Source organism: Falco biarmicus, chromosome 2, assembly GCF_023638135.1.
Source record: "Falco biarmicus isolate bFalBia1 chromosome 2, bFalBia1.pri, whole genome shotgun sequence".
Taxonomy (NCBI): Eukaryota; Metazoa; Chordata; class Aves; order Falconiformes; family Falconidae; genus Falco; species Falco biarmicus.
In genome coordinates, this window is record NC_079289.1 from 31,823,248 (window position 1) to 31,845,113 (window position 21,866).

The 21,866-nt window shown below is 36.5% G+C and overlaps 1 protein-coding gene across 7 annotated transcripts in view; it reads right to left on the reverse strand.

The window, feature by feature from the left end:
* The window catches only part of LRCH1 (leucine rich repeats and calponin homology domain containing 1), a 133,313-nt gene that overhangs the window by 88,342 nt on the left and 23,105 nt on the right, over positions 1 to 21,866 (reverse strand). Inside the window, exon 1 of one of the 7 annotated variants that reach the window (XR_008820340.1) lies at positions 19,791 to 19,864. The exons of the other annotated variants lie outside the window; for them this stretch is intronic. The gene's annotated coding sequence lies outside the window, so the exon portion shown is untranslated. Of the gene's footprint in view, positions 1 to 19,790; positions 19,865 to 21,866 lie in introns of those variants that run through there. 7 annotated transcript variants of the gene reach the window in all.

Sequence of the window (21,866 nt, forward strand, 5' to 3'; positions counted from 1 at the left end):
CTTTGGATAGATTCCTTGGCTACACCTTGTTGACTGAGGTTATACGACCTCTAGTACTATCCCGATCACATCAACTTCCCAAACATGCCAAGCCAGAGACTTTTGTTCCCTAGGTTTTCCTACCAGCCACCCAAACTGTTATTAATACAATGAACTAATTCAATTTGAATTCCCGTACAACTTTTGGCCTATTTTCTACTGAGAATTATCCATCTTATCAGTAACAACAACAGTATTTACAAGTTTTGTTTAATTGAATTCAAGAGTTAGAGGAATTATTTTTTTATTTCTTAACAGGAGTTTTAAATGTGTATCAACTAAAGAAACCCAAATGACTGAAGTAGTTTGAAAATCACAAGGAATTATAAAGTATAACTTATTTTCTTCAAGCCTAATGTATAGGGCTCACAGGACTCATTTTTCATAATTCCTTTGTAATTTGGTCTGGAACTCTGATATCCCCCTACCATGCAGGGATACACAAGCCAGGGCAAGAGGTCAAGGGACTTGAATTCTACTCTTGGTCTAAGCAAAATCTGCATTTTGATATTTATGTGATTGCAGATTACAGCACTCCATTTTTTATTTCATACCAGCACTGTACAGACTGATTTCTCTTCAGGGCAGTTTTCTAACTCATCAGTGTTTACCCAAAAATTTTCAATAAAGCAACATAGTCCATTAATATTTTTCTAGAACTCTGCAAAATAATCTAGTCTGAAGACCAGGGAAGTTGCCAACAAAAAAAAAAAAAAATAAAAAAAAAAAGTCAGCCTTTCTTCTTTCACCTTTTATCAGTAAAAATAAAAGTTCACAAATGTGATATTTTATGGCTCCAGGAACAGTTTAATCTTAGGCAGATCAAAGTGACTGCCCATATGAATACAATGTACAAAGTTTGGAAGGAGTTTAAATGCCTTCACTTCAGATCACAATCAGTAGCTGATATACAAGAATGAAAACAAGTCTGTCATGATATATAGTGTTCAACTCTAAAACTTCTGAACTTATTGTGCAAGTCTATTCAAAGTGATGAGTTTACGAGGGGAAAATGTTAAACTGTGCTATTATTAGTAACACTGTAAATACATATATTCACAGACAATTGAACCATCTCAGCTGTTGCTTTGAATGCTTAAGCATATGATCTATAGGAAACACTTACGGCAAATCAACAACTCAAGAGAAGTAAAGGCAACAGAAGTTCCTGACACTGCTTAAATTCAGTAGAGGCAAAGTAGTAACAACAGTAAGACATCTGGAACTTAAAAATAAAGCTAAACTTCTGTTGTGTATTATTATACCACTGTTTCCACAGTACTACAATTTCATTTAGTAAGCATACTGTGTATATCCAAAATATATTACTTTTTACTCTACACTGAACAAGGAATTTCATAAATACAAACTGTGATGTACTATTTATTCCCTATAGAAAACAAACTTCAGTGTCCCTACCCTTGCTGGCAGGAGGTGTGAAGTTGTTTAGACATACTTACCTATTACAACTGAACACAGCAGCATTAATTCAAACTATATTGGCATCAAATGTGCCCAACCATCTAAAATGCAGTAACTGGGAGTCCCAAAAAGATCATTTGAGTTACTGTATTGTCTATGTAAAACTGAAACTTTACTTATACAGTACTGAAATTAAAAACAATATCACAGAAATCTAATACAAATTGTTCTGCAGAGGTTTAAGAACCCTAATTAAGAAATAAAACAAACAATGTTATGCAACAAAACTGCACATAATATTGCTTTTTCTTATCCTTCCAGCTCAGTCTAATCTTACAACTAAAAAGTTCCCACCAACATTGTTCCCAGCAATGTCTTTTACCACTATATTAAAAAGAGTTTATCCACATGAATTTAGTTTCAAAACAGTTAAAAATTCAGATGGCCTCAACACCATCCTTATTTGAAATCATTCAAATTGGTAAAGAGGACTTTGTATGTGTATGCATGCAAGTCAATAAAAGAGCAGATAACTAGGCCTTTGGCTTTATTCCTCTAGAACTACAAGATGAAAAAAAGGCATTAGCTAAATGAGAAGAAGATATGATAAACTTATCAGGGTCAGATGAAAGAGGTTGTAAAGGTTAGCATCTTTCTAAATAAGGTCAGTTTTTAACATTTATTTTGCAAGCTGTAAAGTAATTCTACCCTGATCAAAAGGAGATCTTAAAAGCAGCTGTTCAACTGTACATATGGGGTTTTTTTTCCTTGTAGGTTAATAATGCTGTTTGCATTCTTTAGGTCAAATAGTGGCCTACTAGATCATGACTTAGTTAAGCATAACAACTATACAGTTGATAATACCACACTTCTCATGGCTGTAAAGACAAAAGCCAATTTAAGTGTTGTCAAATGAGACAGACACCAGGGCTACCCAGGCAGATAAATGAAGCATAAAAATAAAGCATATGGTGGGTGGGAATCCAATTTAACATAACAAATAATGGGTTTTAAGGCACGGGAATATAAAATCTTCATCCAGCAATGCAGGATATAAACATGGAATATAAAGTTCCCAGAAAAATGTATTGTTAGAACATTTGCACTGTTTGCAGTATGCTTAACACTTTTCCATACCCTAAAAAGAGGCGTTCAGTAAATAAAGCTAGATGACGCTTTTCCCCCTTTTTCTGAATTGTATGTTACTTCAGAGGATAGAGGTTGATTTATAATAGGTTTATGAAAGGGCAGCACAGTGCTCAATATTAATTGTAAAAGTAACAAACATTCAGAAAAGCAAGCAAGGAAGAAGGAAACATGTACTGACTAAATAGCAAACAACTATGCCACAATGTAAATCCACGGAGCATTCATTTTGAAGACTGCACATGGTTCTAGCAGCCCCTTTACCAAAATAATACAGACAGAACTAAAAAGCTAAAAAAAAAAAAAAAAAAGGCAAAAAGATTTAAAAAAGCAAGCAAAAGCTGTAGAACAATTTCCATAAAAAGCAAGACTAAGTTGTTTAAGATTCTTCAGGTTGGAGGTAACCTGATGGAAGGAATGTAAGAGTCAAAGTCAGGACTAAAACCAATATAGCCAATAAGGAATAATAATTCAGCCGTTTCTGTAATACAGGGAAAACACCAACACAAAACATGGAACTCCATACAAGGGTTTATTTGGATTCAAAAAGGAAATACACAAACTTCCTGAAAGAAATACTGACCAAGGACTTAAAAACAAAGGTGACACTTCTGCCTCATGAAGTCCTTCGGAAAACTTTTAAATTGGCCACGTGTTGTGGGGAGGTAAGAAGTCACATTAACTAGGTGGTACTCTACACACACACTACATGCTACTGAGACAGGTTACTGGTCTAAGCAACAGCTACTGCTACAAGCTCTTCTCTTTCATCAGGATATAAAAAGATTATATGAAGTTAAGGCAGATGAAAATTCAGGGCAATAGCTCTGTTAAAATTGCCAATTGACCGTAGTATATTATGATTACTGACTGCAGTTCACCGATTTATCGTAGTCCTTTAGCTGCACAACAGAAAGCAAAGCTACTACTTGACATTTCATTGCACAAATAGTATTTCTGCCATTTCACTGTGCCATCTGCACAGCAAACCTGGTATACAGCACTTTTTAATTCAATGCCAAAATTATTTTAAGGTCAAAGTAGACATTTAATATGCCTCAATATACTTCAAGACTTCTAATACAGTTCTGTATGCATGACAGCTCAATATTTTAAGATGATGGGTAAATGAAAAGGAATAGGACTTCTAACGGAAAATCATTGCAGCCACTCTGTCAATGTAATGATGGGTTTTAGTTTGAATGGAATATATATGCACTTTCCTAAAAATAGATTGGAAAAAGAGCTTCTTCATATCCCAGTAATATGCTCATTTAATACGGTAATAAAAGGCTACATCCACATATAAAAGTATTGTTAACTTTATATGAATAACTACTGTGTTACACAAGGAACAAAATCATCTCTTCTCTGAAAAGTTCTTAAATCTAGAGGTAGACAACTACACATAGCAGATGTGTAACATGCAGAAGTTCACAGGTGCAGTTCTCTAGTAGACCTTACTAAATGCTACATGAATTAAGCTTTCCAGTAATAATATTCATCATCACCCGGTGTTCCATTCAGAATGTAACTGAATTACAGAATACAGAACTTATGAGCAGACAACTAGAACCATATCAAAAGAAGGAAATGTGACCCACCTGCCTTTCTTCACACAGCTGGTGTTTCCCAATTAGAATTAATTTTTCCACCAGGTAATGAAGGGCAGCCAACAAAAAAATTCTAAATAAGACACCTTTCTGACAGGACTTCTGTTCAAAACATCTGACAATATATGAAGTCATATGCTAAAATTCTCAGCTTTGTTGATTCCACCATAGGACTGCAATTGAGACAAAAAAGCACTGGAGGAATCGTTGAGGTGCTTTCTCCAAAATTCTCCTTGAATTACATGTGATAAAGCAAAACATGTTTTATTCAATTAATCCAGCAATTGCATCTATGAAGATGATGAACCTACATCTAACACTTAAGGGGGCACTGGTTTTCAAGCACAATGCTTACAGTGAATTTGACGGATGAAATCTGAGTTCCTATGAAGAAGGAAAGGTGCATCGATTTCATTACATCTGAAATTTGAGTCTCAACGACTATATTTCACTGCAACCACATTAGTACATATATTCAACATTCTGCAAACATGAGAGCACTCAAGTGTAATTATCGCCACTTGCTTCATCCTTTGGTTATCCAAATGTTATGACAATGTAGTCACATGATGCTCTTCTGTGTGACAGAATCATGACCTAGATAGAAAAAATTGGTTTGACAGAAGACTACTTGCCTGGTAGTTTTGGGCAAAGTTGATCAATCCCCTGCAGCAATTTTTTCAGCTAGAAGTGAAAAAAAAATTTAAACCTCAAAGGCCTCACAAAGGTTGATGTATTTTTGTAAAGCTTTTCAAGAGAAAAGAGTTGGTATAAATTTGAAGTATTAAAATCAGGAACAGTTTTCAGCTAGGTCACCTACTGACAAGGTCTGAAATAATTTCAAATCAATTGTTGCCAAATCTATTTTTAGGTAAAACGCTGCCTAGCATGCATCTATAATATTTATTTTTATATACAATGTCTTTATTGCAGATTGACAGAAGAAAACACTTAACAGCATAAAACTAAGTCTACCTGGCATGCAACTTGATCAATCTGGAAAAAAATTACTCCAAACCATATGTCAATTATCTTTTTACTCACAAAACACATGGTGTTGCCTAAGAGACGTAAAAAGAAAGTATACCACATATAAAGGCAGTATGAATAAAATATTTAATGGAAATAAGTAAATTATGGGTTTAGGTGAAATGCAACCACTTCAAACCCACTTACAAATGTGGCATAATATTAAACAAAGACAGGATTTCATTCTATTATATCCATGTGTTCCATAAAATCTGTGACTAATTTAGATTGGAAAGGATCTCTGGAGTCACCTGGTCCAACCTCCAGCTTAAAGTGAGGCCAACTATATCATATTGTACAGGTCCCTGAGCTAAAGCATTTTGAGTATCTCCAAGGATGGAGGTATCTTAGTATCACTGCGCTACCTGCTCCAACAACTGACTCCCCTCACACTGGAATTTCTCATTTCAATTTGTGTTCATTCACCTCTTGCCCCCTTCACTGTACACCTCTGAGAAAAGGGTGCCTCTGTCTCTTTGTGTCCCACAATTAAGTAGATGTGGGCAGCAATTAAGATCCCCCACCCCAGCCTTTTCTTCTGGAGTCTGTAGCAAATGGATACCCTCACCTTCTCCTCATACATTGTGGACTTAAGTTCACCAGCCATCCTGATAGCGCTCAAGACTCACTCCAGCATGTCAGTCTTTCTCTTACACTAATCAAAAACAACACAGTAGTCAAGAAACAACCAAAGTGCTAAATACAAATCTCAACCAATTAAAAACACCCTTGTCTCTTGGCACAGAGACAAAACTTAAACTGTTGGAACAACAGCATGAAACAATATATGCAGTAGTCAAATCCAAGTAAACTTAGAGGCTACAAACATGTTGCCTCTGAAGGACGGAAAAATCTATTTAAAAAGACTGAATAAATAAAACTAGGATTTTTTTTCTTTTTAAAAAAGTCAATAAATTCTGTTATCTTGTCAATGCAACAGGTTCAAGATTTTCTGAAATTTTTTTAAGTCCTGAAAATTTGTTAAACAGATAGGCACGTAGCTTATTGATCTTAATCAATGCCAAAACATTTGAAGATCTAGGCCTAGGGACTTGAGAAAACCAGGTTTCACTTTCAGCGATTTCTAAGCCTAAGATCACGGTGCTTTGAAAAAGTCTACCTACACATATAAGCAATTACAATATAAAGCAGTCCAAAAGGCTTTCAAATCATGGCAATCTCTATTTAACTCAGCACATACAAACACTTTGCATATTAAGGTAAAGGGGAAGAGAAACCACAGTAGACTACTTCAGTAATTTGTTACCAAACTACAACACTTAAAGAAGGATACAAAAGCTGTGTGCTTAATTAAGATGTTTCCAAATCAGTTTGCTACAAAAACATTTCTGGAGGAGCAAAGCGAACCAAACTATTTCAAAAGCCAGAACCATGCCTCAGATTTTACATTTTTGAAAAGCTTGGGTATGAAATAATCAAAGATGACAGACTTACACTGTCCCCTGACAACTTGCAATATAATACCTTAGAAGCCAAGACACTTAACAAATAAGGTCCCACAACAGAACTGCAAATGAGGATGTTACTCCTAACTGCAGCTGGAAGACTATGAGCATGGTTCAATTACCACAGCTACAACTGGCCTCAGACAGGTAAAGTTACAAAATTACCTTCCTCCCCTGTAGGTAGTGCTTTAGACAGAGTTAAATCTAAGACATATGCAAGGAACCATTAAAGATGCACCGCAGTTTTACAATTTAGTGTATATAAAACAAACTAATCACTTGAGCACAAAAGGCTAAACAAGAAACGACACAGCATTAATAATCTGATAAATTGATAATATAACAATTTAATGTTCCATGCAGACAAAATTATGCTGATTAGTGTCAATGAGAGGGCACCCATATGGCCCATCCTTAGCAAAAGGCCTGGATGACAACACTTGCAAAGCCAGAAACATAAGCATAAACAGTGTGCAACTGGAACACCCAAAATTATCCGAGAGCGTTTCGTCAAAACATTGGTAATGCTAAAAAGAAAACTCCAAGAAGGACTGAACACTAACTGGGGAATTACAACGGGACTTTTGAAACAAAGGAAGAGTCAGCTTGAAAAAAAGGACAAACATTCACACTTCATTTATAACAGAGGAGAGGAACCTCATAACCGTAATGGGAAGAGAGCAATCACTGAAGCCTGACCGGACAATGGAGAAACCACCCCAATAGTATTGCAAGCTCCTCCATGCCTTGGGGAGCAACCTCCCCGCTGGATGACAGGGGCAGCCACCCTCCAACTAACCGAGTGTCAGTTTGGGGTGCAGCAGGTGGGGGAATCCATGGCTCAGGTGGGCTATGTGACTTGATGAGGGACTTTCCCACTGGCCTGCAGATTAGCAGATTGCAGGGAGTGGCCCTGGTATAAAGCTGGAACATGGGTATCTCCGGGAGCAGGTGTGTGCAATTAAGTGAACTCACAGTCCTGGAATAGCAAGCATTGCCTGTAACCCACACTGCTCATGTAACTTGTGTGCCAATAACTGTGGAGGGGAAGAAGGGGATTAGAACTTTTCATGATCGGTTATGAAAAGTATTTAGGTATTTGTAGATGCTGCTCAATTTTTTTAATGGTCCAACACACTGGTATATCTGTCCTACTGCTGATATCAATCCTAAACATACAGTTCCCTGATTGCCGATTACATCACAGTAATAAATCAATAAATTGCTTTTTGTTGTTTAAACTACATAATCTGAGCAGTTCTTCTGTGCAGCAGTCAACAATATGAGTCTTTGAATATATCAATTGTTACATAAATTTCTAGAATTCCTTTGCAGTTGTGCATAGATAATACAGAACAAACATGCAAACATGCAGAGGAAAAAATTTCCTTGGAGAAGATTCATTATTCAGCTGCATCCATTTAACTCAAAAGATACATCTTTTAACAAGACTTAAACTGAGGAATATGACCCTAAAGACATATTCAGTAGCTTTATGAACTCTCCAAATACCTTCACCTCCAATCAAACTCAAAGTGGGGCTCTTCATCAGTTAAGTCTTAAAATCTTGTGCTAGCCTGCTCTCACAGGAGGACATATTCAGCTTAATCAGAAATCCCACACATATACATTAATCAAAACCAGATCTAAAAGAAAGGAAAAAATATATTGAAAATTACTAAACAACAGCCATGTAACTTTGCTTCACACTGCAGACTAACAGCTCATAGATGCAAATGAAGAAACGGGCAAGGTTAAAAACACTTGCACTTTAACAAATTAATTCCAAGCTGGTTTACAGCTGCAACTTTTCAGGTTTGTTCAGCACTGCTTAGTAAGGTAAAAAAGTGTTTACCTCTAGGGAAACTAAATACAAGGTTGGCCTTAGAGAGAGATACAGGTCTTGCCTCAGCAAGTTTACCTCAGCAAAACAGAAATAACTTGTCCTCACTGTTTTGCCAGCACTGCCCATGCACAGTTACCATGGTTAAAAAAGCTCAAATCCATGCCACTCCCGCTGCTATTTTTCTCTTTCGATTGTGAAAACAAAGCCTTAGTCTGACCAGATGGCTTCATGTCTCCTGAATCAAAATGTCTCTCCCCTGAAGAACTACTTCATTATGCTTATAATATCAGAAGAGAATTAAGCATGAAAAAATTTCTATTACACAGAAAAATGATATATGATCCTTAACATCACCTTTACTCAATTATCACCTTCATAAATGGAAACATGGCAATGTGAGCTAGGCAGACTGTTGCACAATCCACACCTCCCAGATTACACAAGGCTTTGTTTCTCAAAGTCACCTACCTCAGAAGCATCTGGCAGAAACAGAGAAAATTCAAAAACATACCAAAACTATATGGGGGGGGGGGGAACCACCAAAACCAAAGACTTACATATAAGATCAAATCCTCACTTAAAGAAAGATATAGTAGGTGGCCATGTTCACAGAATCAGAGAACGGTTGGGGTTGGAAGGAACCTCTGGAGAACACCTATTCCAACTCCCTGCTAAAGCAGGTTCACCTAGAGCAGGTTGCAGTCATGTCCAGATGGGTTTGAACATCTCCAGAGCAGGAGACTCCACAACCTCTCTGGACAGCCTGTTCCAGTGCTCTGTCACCCCCAGGGTAAAGTTTTTCTTCATGTTCAGATGGAACTTCTTGTGTTGCAGTTTGTGCCTGTTGCACTGCTGAAAAGAGCCTGGTCCCGTCCTCCTGACACTCACCCTTAAGATATTTACAGTTGTCTTCTCTCCCATGTTATTAAAGAAGTCATCAATACCCTCTGCACTTCGTACTGCATGGTCCATCTTATAAACAAATCTAAAGCAGCAGAAGAACAAATAAACCCAGGTTTGCTATTGGCTTTGTATCTTCTGGTTCAAGTACTGTGCTCAACCCCACCTCATATCCTATCAAGGTGGTTTCTTTGATACTTACAAATTATTTCTAATCTCTGAGTCAAAAGCCATACTCCATTAACAAGAAGCTCTAATAATTTCTCTGATGCAAAAATTGTAAATGCATGAGACTTGAATAACAGCCCAACTCCCTTGTGAATTCCCACTTAGTACTTTAACATTACAATCCTGCAAGCTCAGCAGTTTCAAGATCCTTTCCGAAAAGGCTATACCTGAATTTTTAATATGAAGACTGAATTGAACTGGCTCCCTGCAAACTTTGTCTGAACTTAAATCAAACAGCCTCAGTGCCGGTGCTAGCTAAAAAAACCCAACCATACAAAACCCATAAAGTATCATTGTACAACAAACATACTTAAGGCTTTGTAATTCTAGGATTTGTATGAGGTAAAAGAAGTTGTTGATGAAAGTAATTATTTAGTTCTTTTGTATTTGACCTCATTGCAAGTATAAGTTTCGCATTTCCTGAGGAATGTAATTAAGTTGTGGAATTCTTGTACCACAGCAGAATGACTTAACAGAACTATAAACAAAGCTGAATAAATTATTTTTAAAAAAATTATAGTACTGCAAAGATTCACAGGCATTTTTGAAACTATGCTAAAAATAGCTGCATGCCAAATATTAAACAGAGATCAAATTCTGTAGTGATTTCCATTTTCAGCCCTGGAAGTTAGAGACAACTTGGTCTTGCCAATTGCAGAAGATACAGTATACCGCAGTTTCCATAGGGAAAAAATAAAACACTGAAAAGCAGAAACAAAAACCTTAAGATTTATTTTACAAGGAGCTCTTAACAATCATTATACATTGCAAAACAGTCCTGCAGACTGAGACTTCTATTACTGTTATGCACAAGCTTCTTTAAAATGAATTTCCTAAAAATCTGAGATAATCTGTAGCTATTCTGAAAACTATTTTTTGCAATTCCTTAGAAATTCCCTGTTTCATCTCCCCATTACAGTGAAAAGTCACAAAGAATCTGTGGTATGCCATACAAATGTACTATTTACATAGCACAAAACAATCAAGCCAGTAGTTTCTAGGGTGCCCTAAGGGCTGTCGATTTTTTTTATTATTGTTTCTAACTAAAATAGTTATGGATTTGTTTGGATCAAATTAAAATATGCTTATATAATTCTAAGGCACACAAAAGTAAAATAAATTATATTCTAGAAAAATAAAAATTAGGGATTTGTGCCAGTAAATTCTGACTCTGAAATTCCAACTGAGTCAACAGACTTCTGTTTTGCTAAGTAAAAAACCAAAAGATAACATGATAATAATATGATTTTTCCACAAACATGGGGAATATTACACAAATGATCACTGTGGCAGGAAAAATGGAGTCGCTTATTCATCAGAATTTTAAGTATTTTAGAGTACAACTGAACAAGCTACAATACATCCACTAAATTATTTTAAAAGTTCAGTAGGGTTGCTTGTTCTATTGATTGTCTTTGCTAACTATTCAATAAAGAAAGTATGTTGAAGACATTAAATGTATAATGTAGACAAAAAATGCAATATATGCAACACACCCATACGAAACACCAATGGGAAACAAATTGTCTAAGTCTTTGTATTTTGCAACTATCTCAGCAAACATAATGTTAAGTCACTTATCTAAGTAAAACCATCAATTACACTCCCCTAGTTACACTAACAGGTTTGCCTCTCTATACTAGTTCACACTCAATACATCCATAATTTAGTTGCGTTAAGCTATTCAGTCATCTCAGAATACAAGCAACACACCTAGAGGATACACAAATTTTACATCCCATGCTCACTTTCTATGGACTACATTCTTCTGTCTGATAAAACATTACACTACACTTTAGAAACAGGTGGGGGCTTTTTTTCTTCTGTTTTACAAGTATGAAAAAAGCTGGAAGATCTGACAGTGCCTTAAGGCAATGCTGTGCTGTGGACTTCCACAAAAAAAAAAAAAAAAAACAAATAAAAACGAATAGCACATTAAAACATAGCCTATTATTTTCAAACGTGTTTGCTCATGAACACACAAGCATAATTTGAGCTTCCCCACTTACCTGTATTATATGATGGTAGCATTCCTTTCTCTACCTCAAAATGGGGCATTAACAGGAGAAAACTTAGTTTTGGAAATCTTCCAGCATTACAACAAGTAGCAAAACAATGAATAAAAACAATGTCTTCCTTTGAAAAAACAGCACACATGTTGTGCTTCTGATGCACCTACATTATTTTACCTCCCTTGGCTGCAATTCCAACAAACGACCGAAAATCAAGATTATCTAACATCTGGAAAAAGATGATCAAATAAAACCCCTTAAGCATCTACCATTCCGAAACCACCAGAGAACATGCAGAGCATGACAAGTATTAGGAAAAAATGATTTAATTATGAACCACTACAATTAATTTCCTTTAAGCAAATTCCTTTAGTTGGATTCTCAACTCATTTTCAAGCTGGGGGTGGGGGTGGAATATATTTTGCACAAATGCAGCTCAGTAAAACCGGGATGCCATAGGGAGAAGTAAAGAAGAAACATACATGCGGCACAACAACATGCACAACAGAACTAATGGTGGACTTTGAACCGAATCCAGAAAAGACCTTTCCAGAACTCTTGCTCTGATTATGATTATTGTTGATTATGGTATTAAGTAGAGAGAAACAATTTGTGGATCAGACTGTGAAGCAAAATGCTTCCCTCTAAAAAGTCATAATGAAATGTAATGAAATGAAATGACAAAAATAATAATGAAAAAAACAAAAAACAAACAAAAACACGCACAAAACCAGCTAGCCACCACACAATTTCTCCTAGACTGCAGATTCAGTGATCCGTGGCCTGTTTTCTCCTTCAAAAATTATCTACTCAAAGCATCTATCCAAAAGCTGTATTTAGGTTTCTTTGATAAGAAAAGTTATTATTAGACATATAACAGCCCTATAGCAAATAACTGTTTAAAGCAAATGATCAAGGACAAGTTTGTGGAGCATACTTAACATTCGGGTTTTTTATAATTGCTTATTAATAATAGTACTGTTGTTTTTAACAGTAAATTTGATTATAAATAAAATTTTGATACTTTAATAACAGTCTCTTCATTCAAAGCATTCAAGAATTTAAGTAGATGCAATTATCACAAAACAAGGGTTGGATTTACCTTCCCATACAATTTCCCCTTTATGAATCTCCTATTCTTTTTAGCAAAAATACTTTAGATAAAACTGCACAGTCAATTTCTAAAAGCTTGTCCTTTGAAATTATGAAAAAAGTCAGTAACTACCATAGGCTTGAATACTACATGACCATAACTGTTCTTTGCTAAACAGATCCATCAATCCAGAAAACACTTAGGCGCTTGTCAAAACAGCACACATACACGCAATTAAAACTAAAAGAGGATCTCCTAATCTTCCTCCAGTTTTCCTAAAAACTATTTCTAGTTTGAACTTCTCAAAAAGAGTAAGAGAGTCCCAGAAATATGTTCCTCCAGTTGGATTCACTGCATCTGTCTGAACTAAAAACTTCACAGTGTCTTTGGAATAAACTAGCAGCCCCTTACTATTACGGAATGAAGAACTCCTTTATACCTAGCAAATGTGGTGGCCAGTACTAGGTAGAAATTAGATTAAACTTTGGACTTGTGTATCTGCTAGAAGATGAGACATTCCAGAGGCAAAAACCTAAGGCACGGCTGAAACTCATGAACTATACGCTCATGAAGCAGAGTTCACAAAGTGCAGCCTAACTGCATGAATTACAGGAAGGCTAAATTGCAGCCTCGGGTAAAAGCATGCTCTGATGAGGGCATCCTTTAGGAAGAGAAAAGGAACAGACAGAATTGTCCATTACTGTCAGTGCCAACAAATTAACACAGCTGTGTGAGAACCTGGTCAAAAGTCAAGCTCATTTTTTAAGAGTTTTTTTCTCAATATGGCAACAAGTGCCAGCTTGACTTAAATTTTTTTTCCTCATTGTCTTTTGGGCTCTCTTTTTTTCAGGTACCTGGCCAGATAGCAGTCATTTCCAGGGTAACTGAACCACCACATTTTTACTTCCATCTTTCATCCCCTAACATAAGGATTATGTTTTGGGTTCCTATAAAAACTGCTGCACCTACTGCTTTATTGCAGATTCAATGGCTTATATATTGGCCTTTTTAAGACTGGTTATAGTTGCCAGCTGGGGTTAAAACAAGTAGCACACAGCCGCTTGCTCACTCCACACACACACCCTCCCCTTCCCCCAGTGGGATGAGGAGAATCAGAAAAAGGTAAAACTTGTGGGTTGAGATAAGAACAGTTTAATAATTGAAATAAAGACAAATGTAATAATAACACTAGTGATAATAATCACAATCATAATTGTAATGAAAAGAAGGGAGAGAGAGTAATAAAACCCATGACAAAACAAGTGATGCACAGTACAATTGCTTACCACCTGCTGACCAATGCCCAGCCAGTCCCTGAATAGCAATCAGCAGGCCCTGGCCAACTTCCCCCAGTTTATAAACTGGGCATGATATTCTACGGTATGGAATATCCCTTTGGCTAGTTCAAGTGAGGTGCCCTGGCCCTGCTCCCTCCTGGCTCCTTGTGCAGCTGCCCACTGGCAAAGCAAGGGAAACAGAAAAGTCCTTGACTCAAGGTAAGTACTACTTAGCAACAACTATAACATCAGTGTTATATCAACATTATTCTCATACTAAATCTAGAACACGGCACTGTACCAGCTAGCAGGAAGAAAATTAACTCTATCCCGACCAAAACCAGGACAGACCTAAGAATTTTTTATTTTTTAGTACTAGTAAATTTTGACACTCTGTGTAAAGCAAGTTAAGAGAAAGTGACTGAATTTCTCAACCTAACAACTTCAAATGGTCTAGCTGTCATATAACAGAAATGTTTTAACTGTAAAAATGGTAGGCTGCACAATCTCCCCAAGCTTTTTTTTTTTTTTTTTAATCTGCAGCCACACACAAAGTCATTACTAGCACTGAGTAATACATTTTCTTCGTCACACAGGAATTAGGACAGCATGCAATACAAGCCTAGGTAAGCAATCATGTTTTTTGTTGCTAAAATGTACGCAAACAATGAAGTTAATTTCATACAGAATAGTAGGAAAACTGGTAATTTCAGCCTACTTGATACCAACACCAAAATTTTTATTGGTGCGGATTTTTTTGTTTCCTTTTCACAAACCCCTTTAAAATTGTTTCAAGACTAGAAGGTTCCTCTCATAAACACAAAATAGAACACAACCGTCCATCAAGAGTGGTTCCAAACAAATTGTTTGAAAATCTTGACTTTAAGCTACAAGTGGCAAATTGTCGTAAAATATGCCATTGCTGTTAGAAGGAGTTGCCTTAAATCAGTAAGGTGCAAGGAAAAGGCTAAGTATCTTGGCAGTCAAACACTTCTACAATGTTTATAGATCATGTTTACACTTTCTGTCAAATCCATAACAATGTTTTGTGTCTCAACCAGAGCTGGTAAAACTCATGTCTTGCAACACTACTTGGCAAAGTTATATCATTTTGTTTATTAAGGAACATCTAAAACCAGAGGAAGTAACCTGGTGCCATGCATACTGTCACAATATACAACATAAAAGTTACTTAATAAATCTGGAGATGACAAACGAGTTAATCTCTCCATTACTGCATGATAACCCAACACTCAGTCAACAAAGAGAAAGTAAACAGTAAAATGGAGCAGGAGAGCATTACATTTTAAGCTAGAGCAGGGGCAGATGACTAAGTATTCTAAGAATTCAGAACCAGCTTTCTAAGAATACTGGTTTGCATAAAACTGGTATAAAACAAACTGTCCAGGCTTCTGAGATAAAGAATTTATAGAAGCTCTCTACTTCAGCCATTGTGTCTATTAACAAGACTAATCATGACCTCAAATCTACAAGATACCTTTTGTTAAAAATAAAACCAGAACTTAATAATCAGAAATGCCTTGTGAAATTCATGCCACGCTACTAATCTCATCCTGTATTATGGAGGGGCAAGCTCTTCTCACGCAAATAATTTCTCCCATTTTCAGAAATGTTTACAGCAAAATAAATGTAAGAATATGAAATGATCACTGTTATTTCCTTTTCAGAGAAAACTGATTTCCAGAGTTACCCCTGAAGAATCCAACTATAAAACCATGAAAACCATAAAACAAACTCATATCCAACTACATCTTGCAGATTTTCTTTTCACTGACACACATAGTGCTTCACAAATCAGCTGTATAGCAGGTTAATCCCTTCGGACAGGTAAGTTCATTAGTTGGCCTCCTTATGGTGAAAGGACAACTGCAAGGAAGGCATAATACCCAACAGGAAACTTAATTTCTGTCATTTTCATCAGAAAGCAAGTTTCATATTAACAGCACTTCTGGAAATGGCTGGGAAATAAGGGCTAGGAATGGAAGTAATCCTAAAACAGTTCTTACCTACTCATGTTTACACATTTACCAGTGTTTGTATTAAAGCAGTTTTGCAGCAGTTTCTCATGTGTTCTGCCTAAAAAGCACTCAACCTTTCTCTCCCTCATTATCACTTTCTATTTGTTTCTAGTAAGTATGGCAATAACAGAAAAGTACTAAAGACTACTAAAACAACCCTCCAAGTACTTAGTTGTACTAAAAGATACTGTGTACACTTAAATCAGTAACAGCATTTATATGCTGTTACAGAAAGTTGTTAGAACTCTACATGCATTAAAATCCAAAAGTGAAAGTACCCTAACCTTCAGAGGTGATTATCACCCAAAGTGCATATCAAATTCCTACAGAGTTCAGGGTGTTAACCATTTTTTGAATACCAGGCCTCCAACACAGAAAGTTTTACTCTGTGCTGTTAGGTACAATTCTGATACAGAACACTTGAGAGCAGCAAACACTACAAGGGATCCCTCACATCTAACAACTGAAGAAGCAAAAAGGTTACACCTTAGGGGTAGCCAAATCTGGTATACCCGGGGATTCGTGGATTCCGTCCTCTTCTGGCCTGGTCTGGAGCAGCTGTTCCCTAACACCTTTCCAAGGAGCAAGGTGGAACAGCAATTCCAACGGGACAGAGACACACACTGTAGATAATACATCTCTACCACAAACACATAGATGAATAGAAGGGGACAGAATAATACAAACACAGCACAGATAGGTCCACCCTATTCCTAAGGATCAGTGCTTAAAGACAAAAAAAGCCTTCACTAGTGTCTCCAAAAGCTACCTTCCCAGAATTTCAGTCCCTCTACCATCTCTCTCAGCCTGTCCTCCTGCTTGCTGACTAGTGCAGCTTGAACTCTGCTAACAGATCACACACATCCTAGAAAGACGGGGGGGGGGGGGCGGGGTGCAGGGGGAAGGGTTCAATAGGATAGGGTAAGCTGTGGTGATCAGGCAACAGGCTTCACCAGGCAAATGTACAAAACAGCTGCCTGCTTACACGCAACTGGCCCCTTTTATTCCTTCCTTCTCTCGTTTCCCCATGCTCATTCCTCCCCATTTCACTTTGATCCTTCTCTTCTCCATCTGCGGCCCTTGCCTTAACCATCCCTTAACAGATCTTTACAAGCCCCAAACTCTTTTGTTCCATGCCCAGTTCCACCCCTTAGGTGCTCCAATATATCCTGTGCGCCTTTATTCAACAACTCCCCCTCCCCAGTTTGCCTGGCATTCCAGAGAATTTCTTCCAGTGAATCATCACAGCAGGTTTTGCAACAGGGATAACTGCTTCATTATTGATCACCTTTGTTGGTTTTAGGAACAGCTGATTCAGACAGATTAAGCTGGCTCAATTCTCTGCCTTTCCACTATTCCTCTGGTCATTATCTGCCTACCTGAATATCCATTAGCCCGAGATCCTTACACATACAATTTCAAAAAGCAACAAGCTTTTGAGACTGCTTAGTTTTACCATTTTTATTGTATTATTTAGTTGTATTTTTATTTAAAAGCATTTAAGCATGATCAAATAAACGCATCTTTTGTATATGGTAGTCATTAAAAAAAAAAGGTGTGGAAAAAAAACTTCAATGACAGCTTAACGTAGCTGCAAATTCTACCAAACTATTGAAATGGCTGGTGGTGAGGGGCAGCGCTACTCTTTCCCACTATAATACAACCCATCTTTCCCCCACTCTTAGTTCCAATCTTTCTTCCACCTTTCCCTATACATTCCAGCACTTTCTTCTTGCATCTTGCTGACATTTTCAGTAGTCCTGAGATATCCTGCATCCCTCTCTATCACACTTGTCTTATCAGACTTCTACCAGGTAAAAATTCATGTTATATCTGTTTTACAAGACAGGGATTGGAGACACAGTGACTATCTGACTGTCCTGAAATTCATTTTTCAACAGTACCACACATTATTTGCTTCAAATGCAAGGGGAGTTTTACTATCCATATTAATAAGTAATGCAAGCCAGACTAATAAGGGAAAGCCAGATTTGTCTGTCTTACCCCAGACATATGTTCTACAGTAACTTACTTTCCTAAAGGAAAATTATCAGGTAGAAAGGCTATAAAAGGATTTAGAGGAGGAAAAAAGTGCACAGTAATACTGCTGAAAGTGGCAGGGAAGGGGTGAAAAAGAGACTCCCTGTCTTTACCATACACAAACACTGTTCTAAACACCAGGATAGAAAGCGAGCTTTTGCCTGAAGAATCCAAGACTCTTTCAGAAAGTTTATTTTTTGTTTTGCTGCAGACTGAAGAGTTACATTGCCCAGCATTTACTAAATGTAAACACTAAAATTCAGAAAAAATCCAATTCTTAGTTTGTATTGGTACAGAGATATTAACAATAGTAACAGTGCAGTCCATAAACTAGTGCCAATATAGAAACTTTTGCTATATCTAACTATATACAAAGTTAGGGAATAAACAACAACATCCTTGCTTAGCTTTGGCTATTATAGCTCCAATAGATAATTTTCAACCCATAATTAAACAAGTCAAAAAAGTTTTAAGAAAATTATATTTTATTCGCTATTTCTCAGAATTAAAAAGTGTTTTGCATTGCTTTATATACAAGCAGAGGCTAGGCATTCATTTAATTAGTCAAAATGCTTTTTTTCCCTGTGCTTTTCTTGTGTGCTTTTTAATAGCAACTATATTCAATAATAAAAAAGTCTCAGTTCTATTGGGAATTTAGATACCACACGAAATAACTGCATGTCAAAAAAAAGTTTATTTTAGCCTTGGCTATCAACATTATCCAGAAACTGTTTCTATACTGTGGTTAGTCTGTTCATTATGGCCAGCCACAGGGTATTAATCTACTATGTTATTTGAAGGGTTTGTTGTCTTTTTTAGTGTATGCCTTTATTTGCTTTTTCCTCTTTCCCCAGCGGTCCTGTCTTCATTCACATTAATTTCAGACAATTCCACAAGAAAACCACAAGCACTGCCACAGTCAGGGACCTCAGCATAACCCTTAAGAACCTACCTTCTTTCCCACCTTCCTTTTGTTCAAAACCTTGCAAACTAAATGTCTCTACTAGCAAGGCACAGAAGTCCTGATAAGCCACAATCCAAAAAAAGCAAGCAAGAAAAGGACTTTAAACTTGTTTCCAGTTCACAAATAGTCCATCTGAGATATTTCCAAACACAATGCAAAAATATACTCTGCTTTTAAATTAACACAAGAGTAATTCTGAACTTCAATATAAACCAGGTATTTAAATCAAGTACCTGTTTTAAGAGTCTAGATTATTCATATAAAGAGTGAAAAAATTACCCAGATAAAGCTGTTACATTAACGATACTGTGGTACCAAGGCACATGAAAGCACTTTCACAATAAATAAAATACCTCTAGTAGAACAAACTAGCCAAATCTTTTAGGCAAGTATCTACTCTGCTCAATATGCTTCAATTATTATCACCAGCCATAAAACGTCTAACACAGTTTTGAAATCAAGCATATTTATCTAAACTTTGCCACCTCAAAAATAAAGGTATTTTAAAAAATACCACAATTCACTACTAAATTTATGGAATATTAATGACAAATTCCCTGGTGACAAGATGATGAATGGATTTTTAAAACCATTTCAAAACTTAACTGAGGAGGTGCCAGGGAGATTTTAATATTCTTACATTACAGAAAGTCAAGCCAATAGTATAATGGCTTACCATCTTGTTTAAACATGAGAAGATCCTGTAGGATACTACTCCAGACAAATATTCTAACAAATATTCTGAGTTTTCTGCAAAGTGATAAAATAAACTGAAATTAATGATCCGAAAACATATTTAAACAGTGTAAGATTTATAACAATCAGTTGCTTTTACAGATGTGCAGACAATTTCAGTGGATAAGACTCCACGACAGGGAAAAAAACCCAAATGTATAACATTTAATCACACTCATAAAAATGCTTATGAGCTGTGAAAAGAAAATATTCAGAATTACAAATGAAAAATATGTTGCTCTTTTCTTAAAAAACAACAGTGCCTCATGGTGTAAGATAAAACCGCTTCCAACATGTATACATACACTTATGTAAAAGATCACTTACACAATTCAAAAGCTGCTAATTACAACTCACTACTCCATCTCACAGTCCTGGGTAGGAAGTTTAAGTTCCTTCTAACACAAAAGAATTGGACCAATCTGTTACATTATGTTTTCAAAGTGGAGATAAGCAAATGAATTTACCCCTATTTAAAAAACATCCTCAGTTAAATTAATCTGGTTGCATTATACCTCCCAAGTTCCTCCTGCTTCTCTCATAGCAGCCATGTGCTTTCCCCGGTTTTCTTTGTTCCCTCAAGCCTGCTTACTGTTATGTAAACAATTCTGAGAAAATTACTTCTGAAATTATCCTATTCTGTTACTAGGAATAACAATAATAAACAGGTCACGTGAATTCTGAGGTTAATGAATTCTCTCAAGTACAGCTAAGATACAATTGTAATCCTCAGACTTTCAACATACAGAAAAGGCAGCTATATTCACTAATTCTTAGCTATTAATTAGGAACTTAGAGAAAGCAATAATGTTCTAGCACAGACAAACTCTAGCAGGCTAGATAAAACGCACATAACTTCATCATTAATATACAAATTACATTCAGTTATTGGTAAGGTAACAGACCACAAAGACAGTCACTGCAGCAAAAGATGTTCCAGATTTTTTAAAGCTGACACTACAAGGGCCTTGAGGCATTTTTAGGGAGGTTCAACCACCACTGCAGAGACAATCATTCTCAGAACCAATCCTTCACAGGAATTCTCTTTTCGTGAAAGGGGCTTCTTTCATCAGTTATGAAAAATAGACAGTTGTGTTATGTTCCTCATCCATGGAGCATTGTGAGCCCATATTACCATCTCTCACCTTTTAACTGATAGGTATCTTTCACTTCTTCCAGAAAGTATTGGCTTGCTTATTACCTTTCTCTTGTATATGCTTTCCACAAGCATATCTCATTAGAAGTTCAGCTGCAACACTGAACAAGCCATAAGAAGCAAGCCTTGCAAAAGCCTGCCACAACAATCACCCCTGTACAATAAGGAAAACTGCAATTCTAGATGAGTACAGGGAAGCACTCCTACATTTGGTTTAAGCAGCTGAGTAAGAAGGAACAAAGGTATACAAGGTGCTCAAAGTTTTTCAGCCCCTCCAAAAAACCCACAAATTTTCTGACCAAAGTCTGTATTTTAGGTAGCAGTCTGCACAACTCCTGTCACGTCTAACTTTTCCTTTAAAAATGGGAAGTTGACATTTTATTCATGTAACTTTCTTAAAAACTTCATTCTTCTATAACTCGTCAATCCTACCTGGATAAATTTAATCCTCCTGTACCCAGGGTTCATCTACTGCGTTTACATTCATCTATGAAGAGCATCTGAAACAGGCAAGATTGAGAAAAGAAAAAGTCTTGTTCTTAAAAAAAAATAATTCTAGAACCTATGGATTAGTTAGAATAGCTCTCCTTTGGAAAACTGCTTAACACACAGAGGTTGGTTTTGTTTCGGGCCATTATTTGTATTTTTAGTCGTCAAAAAGGAAAAAGGATGTTCTTTCAGGAAATCCTCAGGTTTCATGTCAAGGATCTGTAAACAGTTTGAGTGGAACAGCACTTTCAAACTTTTATGTAATTAATATTTTTCACTTTAGAAACTACTGTTGTAGACAAACTGTCTGAAGTGAAAAAAATCAGTACAAGATCTCTTCTGTCTCCAATTCCAACAGATCAAAACCAAAGT